The sequence below is a fragment of the Aegilops tauschii genome, chromosome 6 (assembly GCF_002575655.3).
Source record: "Aegilops tauschii subsp. strangulata cultivar AL8/78 chromosome 6, Aet v6.0, whole genome shotgun sequence".
NCBI classification, from domain to species: Eukaryota; Viridiplantae; Streptophyta; class Magnoliopsida; order Poales; family Poaceae; genus Aegilops; species Aegilops tauschii.
The window spans coordinates 30,783,032-30,797,288 of record NC_053040.3 but is presented as its reverse complement, the minus strand read 5'-3'; positions in this window follow the sequence as shown (position 1 = coordinate 30,797,288).

Here is a 14,257-nt window from a genome sequence, read left to right as displayed (position 1 = left end):
GGCGCACCTGACACAACCGGGTGGAGAGGTCCACTGGTCAAAGCCCGTCCGTGGGAAGTCAAAGGGCTAAATCTCGTGGTCAACCGCTCCTGGGTTAGTCGGGACGGGGGCCCTGGGGGGTAGCAATGCCACCGGAGCGTCGTACCCGGCCCTCATACATGCGGGGTGGTGTTGTGGCATGTCCGAAGAGGCGGCACGCGTCTCCGGTGCGTGGCCCCCCTCACGGACGGCGCCGCCGCCGGCACCTGGAGGGGGAAACGGACGCGTCGGGTCTACACGGAGTGGATTTAGCTGTGGGTTTGGCCCGGATGTTGCTCCCGGGTGTCCCTATGGGCGGACCTGACACAACCGGGTGGAGAGGTCCACTTGTCAAAGCCCGTCCGTGGGAAGTCAAAGGGCTAGATCTCATGGTCAACCGCTCCTGGGTTAGTCGGGACGGGGGCCCTGGGGGGTAGCAATGCCACCGTAGCGTCGTACCCGGCCCTCATACATGCGGGGTGGTGTTGTGGCATGTCTGAAGAGGCGGCACGCGTCTCCGGTGCGTGGCCCCCCTCACGGACGGCGCCGCCGCCGGCACCTGGAGGGGGAAACGGACGCGTCGGGTCTACACGGAGTGGATTTAGCTGTGGGTTTGGCCCGGATGTTGCTCCCGGGTGTCCCTATAGGCGGACCTGACACAACCGGGTGGAGAGGTGCACTGGTCAAAGCCCGTCCGTGGGAAGTCAAAGGGCTAGATCTCATGGTCAACCGCTCCTGGGTTAGTCGGGACGGGGGCCCTGGGGGGTAGCAATGCCACCGTAGCGTCGTACCCGGCCCTCATACATGCGGGGTGGTGTTGTGGCATGTCAGAGGAGGCGACACGCGTCTCCGGTGCGTGGCCCCCCTCACGGACGGCACCGCCGCCGGCACTTGGAGGGGGAAACGGACGCGTCGGGTCTACACGGAGTGGATGTAGCTGTGGGTTTGGCCCGGATGTTGCTCCCGGGTGTCCCTATGGGCGGACGTGACACAACCGGGTGGAGAGGTCCACTGGTCAAAGCCCGTCCGTGGGAAGTCAAAGGGCTAGATCTCGTGGTCAACCGCTCCTGGGTTAGTCGGGACGGGGGCCCTGGGGGGTAGCAATGCCACCGTAGCGTCGTACCCGGCCCTCATACATGCGGGGTGGTGTTGTGGCATGTCAGAGGAGGCGACACGCGTCTCCGGTGCGTGGCCCCCCTCACGGACGGCGCCGCCGCCGGCACCGGGAGGGGGGAAACGGACGCGTCGGGTCTACACGGAGTGGATTTAGCTGTGGGTTTGGCCCGGATGTTGCTGCCGGGTGTCCCTATGGGCGGACCTGACACAACCGGGTGGAGAGGTCCACTGGTCAAAGCCCGTCCGTGGGAAGTCAAAGGGCTAGATCTCGTGGTCAACCGCTCCTGGGTTAGTCGGGACGGGGGCCCTGGGGGGTAGCAATGCCACCGGAGCGTCGTACCCGGCCCTCGTACATGCGGGGTGGTGTTGTGGCATGTCCGAAGAGGCGGCACGCGTCTCCGGTGCGTGGCCCCCCTCACGGACGGCGCCGCCGCCGGCACCTGGAGGGGGAAACGGACGCGTCGGGTCTACACGGAGTGGATTTAGCTGTGGGTTTGGCCCGGATGTTGCTGCCGGGTGTCCCTATGGGCGGACCTGACACAACCGGGTGGAGAGGTCCACTTGTCAAAGCCCGTCCGTGGGAAGTCAAAGGGCTAGATCTCATGGTCAACCGCTCCTGGGTTAGTCGGGACGGGGGCCCTGGGGGGTAGCAATGCCACCGTAGCGTCGTACCCGGCCCTCATACATGCGGGGTGGTGTTGTGGCATGTCTGAAGAGGCGGCACGCGTCTCCGGTGCGTGGCCCCCCTCACGGACGGCGCCGCCGCCGGCACCTGGAGGGGGAAACGGACGCGTCGGGTCTACACGGAGTGGATTTAGCTGTGGGTTTGGCCCGGATGTTGCTCCCGGGTGTCCCTATAGGCGGACCTGACACAACCGGGTGGAGAGGTGCACTGGTCAAAGCCCGTCCGTGGGAAGTCAAAGGGCTAGATCTCATGGTCAACCGCTCCTGGGTTAGTCGGGACGGGGGCCCTGGGGGGTAGCAATGCCACCGTAGCGTCGTACCCGGCCCTCATACATGCGGGGTGGTGTTGTGGCATGTCAGAGGAGGCGACACGCGTCTCCGGTGCGTGGCCCCCCTCACGGACGGCACCGCCGCCGGCACCTGGAGGGGGAAACGGACGCGTCGGGTCTACACGGAGTGGATGTAGCTGTGGGTTTGGCCCGGATGTTGCTCCCGGGTGTCCCTATGGGCGGACGTGACACAACCGGGTGGAGAGGTCCACTGGTCAAAGCCCGTCCGTGGGAAGTCAAAGGGCTAGATCTCGTGGTCAACCGCTCCTGGGTTAGTCGGGACGGGGGCCCTGGGGGGTAGCAATGCCACCGTAGCGTCGTACCCGGCCCTCATACATGCGGGGTGGTGTTGTGGCATGTCCGAGGAGGCGACACGCGTCTCCGGTGCGTGGCCCCCCTCACGGACGGCGCCGCCGCCGGCACCGGGAGGGGGGAAACGGACGCGTCGGGTCTACACGGAGTGGATTTAGCTGTGGGTTTGGCCCGGATGTTGCTGCCGGGTGTCCCTATGGGCGGACCTGACACAACCGGGTGGAGAGGTCCACTGGTCAAAGCCCGTCCGTGGGAAGTCAAAGGGCTAGATCTCGTGGTCAACCGCTCCTGGGTTAGTCGGGACGGGGGCCCTGGGGGGTAGCAATGCCACCGGAGCGTCGTACCCGGCCCTCGTACATGCGGGGTGGTGTTGTGGCATGTCCGAAGAGGCGGCACGCGTCTCCGGTGCGTGGCCCCCCTCACGGACGGCGCCGCCGCCGGCACCTGGAGGGGGAAACGGACGCGTCGGGTCTACACGGAGTGGATTTAGCTGTGGGTTTGGCCCGGATGTTGCTCCCGGGTGTCCCTATGAGCGGACCTGACACAACCGGGTGGAGAGGTCCACTTGTCAAAGACCGTCCGTGGGAAGTCAAAGGGCTAGATCTCATGGTCAACCGCTCCTGGGTTAGTCGGGACGGGGGCCCTGGGGGGTAGCAATGCCACCGTAGCATCGTACCCGGCCCTCATACATGCGGGGTGGTGTTGTGGCATGTCTGAAGAGGCGGCACGCGTCTCCGGTGCGTGGCCCCCCTCACGGACGGCGCCGCCGCCGGCACCTGGAGGGGGAAACGGACGCGTCGGGTCTACACGGAGTGGATTTATCTGTGGGTTTGGCCCGGATGTTGCTCCCGGGTGTCCCTATGGGCGGACCTGACACAACCGGGTGGAGAGGTCCACTGGTCAAAGCCCGTGCGTGGGAAGTCAAAGGGCTAGATCTCATGGTCAACCGCTCCTGGGTTAGTCGGGACGGGGGCCCTGGGGGGTAGCAATGCCACCGTAGCGTCGTACCCGGCCCTCATACATGCGGGGTGGTGTTGTGGCATGTCCGAGGAGGCGACACGCGTCTCCGGTGCGTGGCCCCCCTCACGGACGGCGCCGCCGCCGGCACCGGGAGGGGGGAAACGGACGCGTCGGGTCTACACGGAGTGGATATAGCTGTGGGTTTGGCTCGGATGTTGCTGCCGGGTGTCCCTATGGGCGGACCTGACACAACCGGGTGGAGAGGTCCACTGGTCAAAGCCCGTCCGTGGGAAGTCAAAGGGCTAAATCTCGTGGTCAACCGCTCCTGGGTTAGTCGGGACGGGGGCCCTGGGGGGTAGCAATGCCACCGGAGCGTCGTACCCGGCCCTCATACATGCGGGCTGGTGTTGTGGCATGTCCGAAGAGGCGGCACGCGTCTCCGGTGCGGGGCCCCCCTCACGGACGGCGCCGCCGCCGGCACCTGGAGGGGGAAACGGACGCGTCGGGTCTACACGGAGTGGATTTAGCTGTGGGTTTGGCCCGGATGTTGCTCCCGGGTGTCCCTATGGGCGGACCTGACACAACCGGGTGGAGAGGTCCACTTGTCAAAGCCCGTCCGTGGGAAGTCAAAGGGCTAGATCTCATGGTCAACCGCTCCTGGGTTAGTCGGGACGGGGGCCCTGGGGGGTAGCAATGCCACCGTAGCGTCGTACCCGGCCCTCATACATGCGGGGTGGTGTTGTGGCATGTCTGAAGAGGCGGCACGCGTCTCCGGTGCGTGGCCCCCCTCACGGACGGCGCCGCCGCCGGCACCTGGAGGGGGAAACGGACGCGTCGGGTCTACACGGAGTGGATTTAGCTGTGGGTTTGGCCCGGATGTTGCTCCCGGGTGTCCCTATAGGCGGACCTGACACAACCGGGTGGAGAGGTCCACTGGTCAAAGCCCGTCCGTGGGAAGTCAAAGGGCTAGATCTCATGGTCAACCGCTCCTGGGTTAGTCGGGACGGGGGCCCTGGGGGTAGCAATGCCACCGTAGCGTCGTACCCGGCCCTCATACATGCGGGGTGGTGTTGTGGCATGTCAGAGGAGGCGACACGCGTCTCCGGTGCGTGGCCCCCCTCACGGACGGCGCCGCCGCCGGCACCTGGAGGGGGGAAACGGACGCGTCGGGTCTACACGGAGTGGATGTAGCTGTGGGTTTGGCCCGGATGTTGCTGCCGGGTGTCCCTATGGGCGGACCTGACACAACCGGGTGGAGAGGTCCACTGGTCAAAGCCCGTCCGTGGGAAGTCAAAGGGCTAGATCTCGTGGTCAACCGCTCCTGGGTTAGTCGGGACGGGGGCCCTGGGGGGTAGCAATGCCACCGGAGCGTCGTACCCGGCCCTCATACATGCGGTGCGTGTTCGAAGAGGTGGCACGCGTCTCCGGGGTGTGCCCCCCCTCACGGACGGCGGCGCCGCCGGCACCTGGAGGGGGGAAACGGTAGTAGACGGATCAGGCACTCGCATAGTTACCGGATCAGGCACTCGCTAACTGTACCCCTCAGTCAGTTGCTCTCCTATGTATCACCTTTCGCGAGACCATAGAAAATATTTATATCATAAAGAAATGTTGCCCCCCTCAATTAATTTTGAAATATTTTAACACAATGTACATTTTTTGTTAGTACAATTTAGCAAATATTTATATCATAAAGAAATATTGCTGACCATAGAAAAAATTTGGTTCAGAAAAAAATATACGTGATATTTTAGAAAATTGTTGTACAATATAAAAAAAAGGATCATGTAATTAAAAATAATGTTTCAAACCATTAAAGAAAATGTATGGTACATTTTAAATAATGTTCATGCATGTCAAAAGTATGTATACCATGTATCATTTTTAATATAATTATATACCATGTATCATTCAAAAAAAATTCAAGAATGTGTATTTGAAAATATTTAATATGTACGTACAAATATTTTATATGTATACGAAACTTTTCAATGCGTATGAAAATAATATACACTAAAAATATATTTGAAGACAGTTAATAATATATGCCACGTGTGTAATTAACATGTATACGGCCAGTTTGTAATTAAAATATATAAAAAAAGAAATATACCTATGCCTACGGCTTAGCCGTCGGCATATATGCCACGTGGCATGATTTATATATGCCGACGGCTCGGCATAGGTCGCCTTATCCACTCGCGGCCACCCCTCCTCCACTCGTTCTCTCCCACACCCGCAGCCTCATCCACTCGCCGCCTCGACCCCGCACCGTCCGCCGACCGCCGCCCGCCGGCGCCGCCCGCGCCCCTCCCCTTACCTCGCCCCTCCCCGCCTCCACCCCGACCCTCTCCGCCCCTCCTCGCGGCGCCGCCGTCCACCCGACCCCGCCCCGGCCGGCTTCCCAACCCCATCCCGACCCCACAACGCCGCTGTCCACCCGCCCCGCGCCGACCCCGTCTCGCGCCGCCGCCGGCCGCAGGGCTCCCCGCCCCTGGCCCGGCCTCCCGGAGCCCGCAGGCCGCCCCGCCCCTCGCTCGGCCTCCCGGAGCCCGCAGGCCGCCCCGACGAGCACACGTGGGCGCGGCTTCGGCCGGCCCTGCTCGTCCATCGTCGTTCGCTCCCGCCCAAGTGAGCACCTCCCTCCACGGCCGGACGCCACCGGACGCCCCTCTGCCCGGTGAGCTAGGCTCCTTTTTTTCATTTTTCCTACTGTGACATTCATAGTTTTATGTTAATTTGCTGCAAATAACTACTATGTATGGACCAATATGATATATAATGGATTATGACAATATATGCATGTGGGATTAATGGATTATGACAATATGACATATAATGTTCATAAGCCGGATCTTCTTTTGTGCTGCCATGCACAAGCATATGGGATTAATTAATAAAAAAAAGTTTATATTTGTGAGTCTCGTGTGAGTCTCAAGAATGGTGTATTCAGCCCCTAAGTCTATTCACATATGCATGCAAAAAAAATTTGTTTGAAGGACAAAATTTGACACTTGACGAAATATGAATTTTTTTCATAGTTTAAAGTGTCAATGCTTAACCTATTTTTTTGCACTCGGTAGAATTAATAGGATTTGTGGTGTTCCATCTTCGTGGAGTGACCGTCGACATTGGAGGTGTTGGTCCACGATCGTCCCTCTCCTTTGATCGACTACATCGGAGGGTGAGCAACAATTCCATGACCTCGTTCACTTTTTTTTCCATGTCACTAGATTAAATTTTCACATCAAGTCGCGTAACCTAGGTCTCCCGTCCGAAAGGGTTGCATCGATAAATATGCATTCAATTGCATATTTATCACCGCAGCTCTTTCGGATTGTCCAGCGCTTTCCACGGACAGCCCGAGGATGTGTAGATTGGGTACGTTCATGCTCTACCCCGTTCCGAGACAGGATTTTGGCGGCGCCTCCCTGTTGTTCTCCGGATGCACATTCTCTCGGCATTTTGCCGAGACGTGTATTTGGAGAACAGCGGGGAGGTGCTGCCGAAATTTTGTCTCGGAATGGGGTAGAGCATGGACAACGTACTCAATCTACACATTCTCGGGTGGGATTAGGACCCATCTTTACCTATTAGAGATGTAGGTGGATTAAATGTCGTTTCTCGTCAACCTTGTAAAAAATAAAATATTGATGTGAGTAATTTAAATGAATCCTTAATTTTGTTGTGTGGCTTCCAATAAAGCAGAGATGGCAGATAATCAGTGGATGTATAGTGGGTTTTTCCGTCGGAATCAAGTAACAACAGAGTGGGTTGAGAAAACTGATGTGTTTTTGAAAGAGATATTCCGTAGTCCAATGAGGATGGTGCCAGAATGCCCGTGTGCCAAATGTAAGAGACGTATCCGCAGAGATAAGAGTGAGATGACTAAGCACCTTCGCACGCATGGATTTATGCCCAACTTTAATATGCCGATAAACTTTGCCCAGTGGGACCGTGGTAGAGAGGAGGTGATACGACAACGCGTCGCTGGTTATGAGGACGATGGGGTTAGAGACATGCTAGATGATGTCTTTGCTGCACAGCCGACACCTCCGTCACATTCAGCGAATGAACCGGAGGAGCCGGAGGAAACCGCAAAGGCCTTCCTGGAAATCTTGGCCTCGTCAAAGAAACCTCTCTATGAGGGTGCCAAGCTGTCTGTGCTGGATGCCATCTCGCAACTGATGGTAGTCAAGGCTGAGTACGGCTGTAGCCGAGGTTGCTTCGAAGCATTTCTGGGAGTATGGGCTAACAGCCTGCCTGAGGGCCATGAACTGCCAAAAAGCATGTACGCTACGAAGAAAATCATGAAGGCGCTCTCCATGGACTATGAGAAAATACATGTTTGTCCAAAGAATTGCCTTTTGTTTAGGCATGAGTATGCGGATGACAACTACTGTAGGAAGTGCGGTTCCTCTCGGTATATTGAGGTGGTCGATAAGCATGGTCAGAAGCAACAGCTAAAAATCCCTGTGAAGGTTCTTCGGTATCTTGATTTTATAAAAAGACTGCAGCGCCTTTTCATCACCGAGGAGTCTGCCAAAATGATGAAGTGGCACAAGGAAGGGAAAAGGTACAATCCAAAAAAAATTGTACATCCATCAGAAGGTGAAGCATGGAAGTCATTCGATATAGAGTACCCGGAGGAAGCAGCCGAGGCTGGGAATGTCAGAATTGCTATAACAGGTGATGGGTTCAATCCATATGGTATGTCGTCTAATCCATACAGCTGCTGGCCTGTATTTGTTATTCCGCTCAATCTCCCTCCCGGCGCCATAATGCAACGCAAGACCATGTTCCCGTCGCTTATAATTCCGGGGCCTGAATATCCGAGGAAGAATTTGAGTGTGTTTATGCAGCCGTTGGTGGATGATTTGCACCATTCTTGGTACTTCCCGAGGTTGACATACGACCGGCATCTGCAGAAAAATTTCTTGATGAAAGTTTGGCTACAGTATTGCATGCATGACTTTCCCGGCTATGCCCTGTTCTGCGGATGGTGTACAAGTGGAAAGATGCCTTGCCCAGTGTGCATGCAGGCCTTGATTTTCATTTGGCTGAAGAAGGGTGGCAAGTATGTTGCCTTTGACCTGCATCGACAGTTCCTCCCTCCAGACCATCCTGATAGGGAAGACAAGAAGAACTTCACAAAAGGCAAAGTTGTCCATGAAGTAAACGAGATTCCAACGTTTTCTGGTGCGGATGTGCTTGCTCAGCTGAAAGCTCTTAAGCCTGCCGGTGAAGGGAAAGGCAAAGGCAAAGGCAAAGACAAAGGCAAAGCCACAGGCGAAGACGAGGGCGAGGGCAAAGGAAAAGGTAAAGGGAAAAATGTTTTGAAGGATATGGTGAGATGCACAACTGGACTCACATTACCCCCTTCATGCAGCTTCCCTATTTTAAGGACCTCAAACTTCCATACAACATCGACGTGATGCACACCGAAAAGAATGTCGCAGAGTCCCTTTTTCGCACGATCCTCAACATTCCTGATAAGACAAAGGATAATGTTAATGCTAGAGTGGATCAACAGAATATTTGTGATAGACCACGTCTACACATGCAACCTCCCACAGGCAGTCGAAAATCTTGGTTCAAGCCAGATGCTGACTTCGTACTTAAAAAGGATCATAAGATGGAGGCATTCAAGTGGCTGAAACACGTCGTGAAGTTCACTGATGGTTATGCGTCGAATATAAGTAAGGGGGTCAATCTTTCAACGGGTAGAGTGACCGGGCTCAAGAGTCATGACTATCATGTATGGATTGAGCGGATTATGCCGGTGATGGTTCGGGGCTATGTTCCCGAGCGTGTCTGGCGTGTGCTTGCGGAGTTAAGCCATTTCTTCCGCACGCTTTGTGCTAAAGAAGTATGTCCTGAGAAGATAAAGGAAATGCATAAGAAGGCGCCGGAGTTGATATGCAAGCTAGAGAAGATCTTCCCGCCAGGCTTCTTTACTCCGATGACACATCTGATTTTGCACCTCGCGAACGAGGTATTGTTGGGGGGGCCTGTGCAGAATCGTTGGCAGTATGGCCCTGAGAGACAGAACAAGCATCTGAGACAGAAATGTGGAAACAAAGCTAAGATTGAAGCTTCCATAGCTGAGGCAGTTATCCTCGAGGAGGTAGCAGACCTCAGGACAGCCTACTATCCAGACCATGTTCCCACGTTGCACAATAAGGTGTCTCGATACAATACAGAAGAACTCAAGTATAAACCCAAGTTGCCTCTATTCATCGGGCAAGGTGGCAGGGCTGGATGCTCGACACCTTATCTCATGCCACGAGATGAGTGGGAGGATGTCATGTTCTATATCTTGCACAACATCAAGGAAGTTGAGGATGAGTGGATGAGGTAATACCTTTGCACCATTCTTTTAGTTAATTCGTTATGTTCACTTTGCCTAGTTCTTATACCGCTTTTCTTATTGTAGTCGATTCATTGAAGAAGAGTGGACAGGAATGCTGCCTCCTACTGAAGCGGAGGCACTTGCTCTTCTCCGAAAGGGTGCTGATGGAAGGAACAATTTCGTTGCGTGGTTCATGGAGAAAGTAATTTTTCACACTTCCCTATTACCTATTTCAATTAAACTCATGCACCCTATAATTTCAATTAAACTTGTAGGGAAATGATCCGAACGAATCAATGGATGAAGAATTGAGATGGGTTTCCATGGGTTTTGACCCTGCCGTCATGACATGCCAAAAGTATGATGTGAATGGGTATCGCTTCCATACAGAGGAGCACCAGAACAGTCGGCCTGATCCCAAAACCATAAATACCGGAGTCTTCACTGAAGGAGATAATAAAGTAGATTACTACGGAAGGGTAGGAAAAATATACGAGCTTACATTCAAACGTGGCGGCGAACACCTAAGTCTCACTGTGTTCAAATGCCGATGGTTCGACCCCAAAAAGGGTCTGAGACATACGCCTTCTGTTGGTTTAGTTGAAGTTAAACCATCAACCGTCTATGCCGGAGCTGATCTCTTTATCGCCGCTACCCAGGCCACACAAGTATATTATCTGCCTTACCCATGCCAAAAAGAGTACCTAAAGGGTTGGGAAGTTGTGTTCAAGGTGTCGCCACATGGTAAGCTACCGGACCCGAACGATGATGATTACTACAACATAAACCCCATGACATACGAGGGAGTGTTCTATCAAGAGGAACATGATGACGTGGTCCGAAACAACGAGGATGATGACTTGGGTTATGTTGACCTGGACCCAAACGACGAGGACGCACGGATTGATGGTGAGGCAGTTGTGAATCAAAGAGACATAATTATGCTTGAAAAGTTAAATGAAAACGTTGACGATGAGGAAGAGCCTCCACCTCCGTCAGACAACGAAGAAGATATGCGTGATAGTGATGATGAGACCGGTCGACAAATAGATTACAATAGTGATGATTCATATGGGTTCTAGAAAAATGTAAGTTCTTTTAATGATCATTACAATAGTATGCTTAATGTGCTCTTCTGCTATTAATGTTTTTCCTGTATGCTTGTTTATTTGATATCCTTACTAATTGTTTATTCTCTTCTCAATGCAGGTTTGCTAATCATGGGCAAGTCCAGTGGCGCCAGTTTCCTCAGTAAATTCAAAGGACTTACTCGGAGTGGACGAGCCCACAAGGTTCCCTCCCGACTACGCGAGGATGACACCTCATAGGGAGGTGGAGGGGTCGGGGGAGGAGACCCTAGAGGAGGAGGCGGTGGGGGGAGAGCCCCTAGAGGAGGAGGAGGTGGAGGGAGAGGCATTCGGGGCAAAAAACTCCGGGCCGTGTCTGAAATAGGAGGGTCTTCTTCGATGCCCTCCTATACAGAGGCACCTTCCGAGTCTGAGGAGGAGGAGTATGTTCCTGATGGCGAGGAGGAGGAGGGTGAGGAGGAGGAGGGTGAGGAGGAGGAGGCCGAGGAGGAGGAGGCCGAGGAGGAGGGTGAGGAGAAGGGCCAGGAGGGTGGTGGAGGGGAGGTTGATCTCGAGTTGTGGGGTACCTTGCCACCGGGTGCTCCGCAGGGGTGGCTGCGTGGTAATGCCGGACTACCTACACCACCTTCTATCGAGGTGCACAAGTGGCTCATTGAACCCGCGGGGACAGAGTAAGTGCCTCTCAATCATATTTTCAACACAAGACAACATTTTCTTATTGTACACATGGCAATCCTTTGATTCTTTTGCAGTAACTGGATCCTTCGCGGAAAGGGCCGTAAACCGAACGGCGTTATCACTGTCCTGTTGAAGGAGTTTTGGCCTGGCCTATTCTGCCCGCGGCCAGACAGGGACCCGCAGCTGCGGGTTTTGGCCACGAGCTGGGCCCACTACGAGGCTCGCAGCAACGCGGAGTACGGGACGGCCGCTAAGGCCGTGATCACCAAATTTTGGGTAAGTTCTCTTCTGAATCACTTGTCTTCAGTTTCGTTCATAGTTTATCATTGAATCACTCAACTCATGCCTTATTTGCTTCTGGTTTATGCATGATTGCAGCAACTCTATAGAGTTCTTGATGAGCACAAGGCCAGAGCCGACGTGGTCTTGCTTGCGGCTGCAAAGAAGAAAGCTCGTCAGTTGCAGTACGAGGTGCGCTGGGTTGCCGTCTCGCAGTACTACCACTCCTACCTGCACCAAAAAATGACCAAAAGTCAAGCACAGAAGCAACGACTTACCTTGAACAGGGAGCAGTTCTTGATGGCAACTATTACTAACTTTTCATTGTTTCAAGTAGTCAACTATATGTTTCGTGCTCACATGTCATTCTTCTAAAATTTGCATAGGTTGTTCCTCGTTGGTGCTACGGAAGGCATGACGGATGGGCGAGTTTGGTGGCTAGGTGGCTCGGCGACGATGCAGAGTTTGCTGCCAAGAGCATCAAGGCCCGGGCTAACCGTGGAAAAGACGGGAAACACGGCCAAGGAAACAGGAACCACTGGGGCTTCAAGGCCATGAAGGTATATCTATATGCATGATGCATTTTTGTTCTTCTTTACCGTCATGTTCTTATGTATGGCTAACTTTTGTTTGACGTTGCAGGAGGACAAGTTGAAGAGGCCGCTCTCAGACATTGAGTCGTGGAAGCTGGCCCGCGAGCGGAGTGATCGCAAGGAGGGCGAGAGCTAGTACTACGGCAAGACCGAGGAGCACCTGGAGTCTTACACTCAGCAGTTTCAGAAGTTGCATCCAGATGTTCCTGTTGCTGAGGTCGCCCAGTCTCAGATCGACGACACGGCGGTGGTGGCCATCCAGGGGAAGTCACATGGCCGGTATCCGTGTTTCGATGGATTGATCACTCCTTCGATCTCGTACACACGTCTTCGGGCTACCTACTCGAGCCAGTTAGAGAGTACGGGGCGTTCACAGACTCCCTTAGCCCGCCAGCATGCTGTAAGTACTTCCCCTTTATCTTTTTCTCTCTAGCATTCTCAGTTTATTTTCAGCATTGCTCACTTAGAAACAACCTAAATTATGTAGGCATATAAGGCCTTTGTCGAGCATAGGAATCTCGAGGTGCGAGAGTACTTGCAACGAGTGAAGGCAAACGATGATTACAACCGTCAGATGATGGCGGTTACTTTTGCCCTCTTAAAACCAAGCTCAATTTTTGCACTTTCATTCCTTCTGACCTTCTAGTTTGCTTGTTTAACTAACATCCAGGCTATGTTGGCGTCTTGGAGTAACCGCACGGATCCACCACAAATGGGACCCCCATCACCACCTACGGGAGAACCCCCACACGTGCCCACGTTCGATGAATGGGTGGCACTAGGCAGTGATAGTCCGGTTAGTACATTTGCCTAACTACTGACAAACTAGTTCTCATTCATTCAACACTATCATATCATATTTACCGTTAGAATCTTCTCTCAAACATGTAGGGGACCGGTGGCTCGACTCCTGCTCCATCGACCCCAGTCACTCCGATCTTCCAGAGTGATGGTGGTCGCGGTGGCGGTTTTGGCGGTGGCGATTTTGGCGGAGGTGGTCTTGGCGGTGGTGGTTTTGGCGGAGGTGGTCTTGGTGGTGGTGGTTTTGGCGGAGGTGGTCTTGCTTGATGTCGATGATGATTCCGTGCATGTGGCCGTCGTGCCATATCTTTCATGTTCCTACTTTCATGATGTTCCATGTCTTGCACTACTTTTATGTTCATGAACTTTCGCCGGTGATGAACTTGACTATGTTTAAATGATGATGATGAACTTGAGTATGTTTAGATGATGAACTGTCATATTTCTGTATAATCCCATATTATTCTGCTTTAAAATGCTGTCAAATGGATTGAAAAAGAGAAAACAGGGAAAATAAAAAAAATTGAAAAAAAATATGCCTACGGCAAAGCCGTCGGCATATATAAGCCCAGGACGCGCCACGTGGCACAGCTATGCCTACGGCAAAGCCGTAGGCATAGCCCGGCCACCAGAAGGCACCAGGGGGAGACACGTTGCGTGAACCCAGCCCTGGATGGACGCTCACGAAGTGGCATATGTTTGAGATAAATTCCAACACGAATATCTTTCTAGCAGTTTCGGTTGAAAACAGTTGCACACCAGGGAGTTTCACAGTTGTCAAGTATACTCCGCTCCTACCACATTCCATTGGTGTTCATGGAGGAATTATGTTACATACTCAGAACCTGCATGGTCACCCAGCTTGCTCAGACTACTCGGAATATGTATGCACATCATGTTATCTTGACCCGAGGGACAGAGAAAACAACCCGATTTTTCCATCAGATATGCAACAGGTTGTTAAGCTCGTAGGAAGAGTACCCGTGAGACAATCTCCATGGGACCCAGGTGGTGTCCGCTTCGTCGACATTATTGGACTTCTCATTG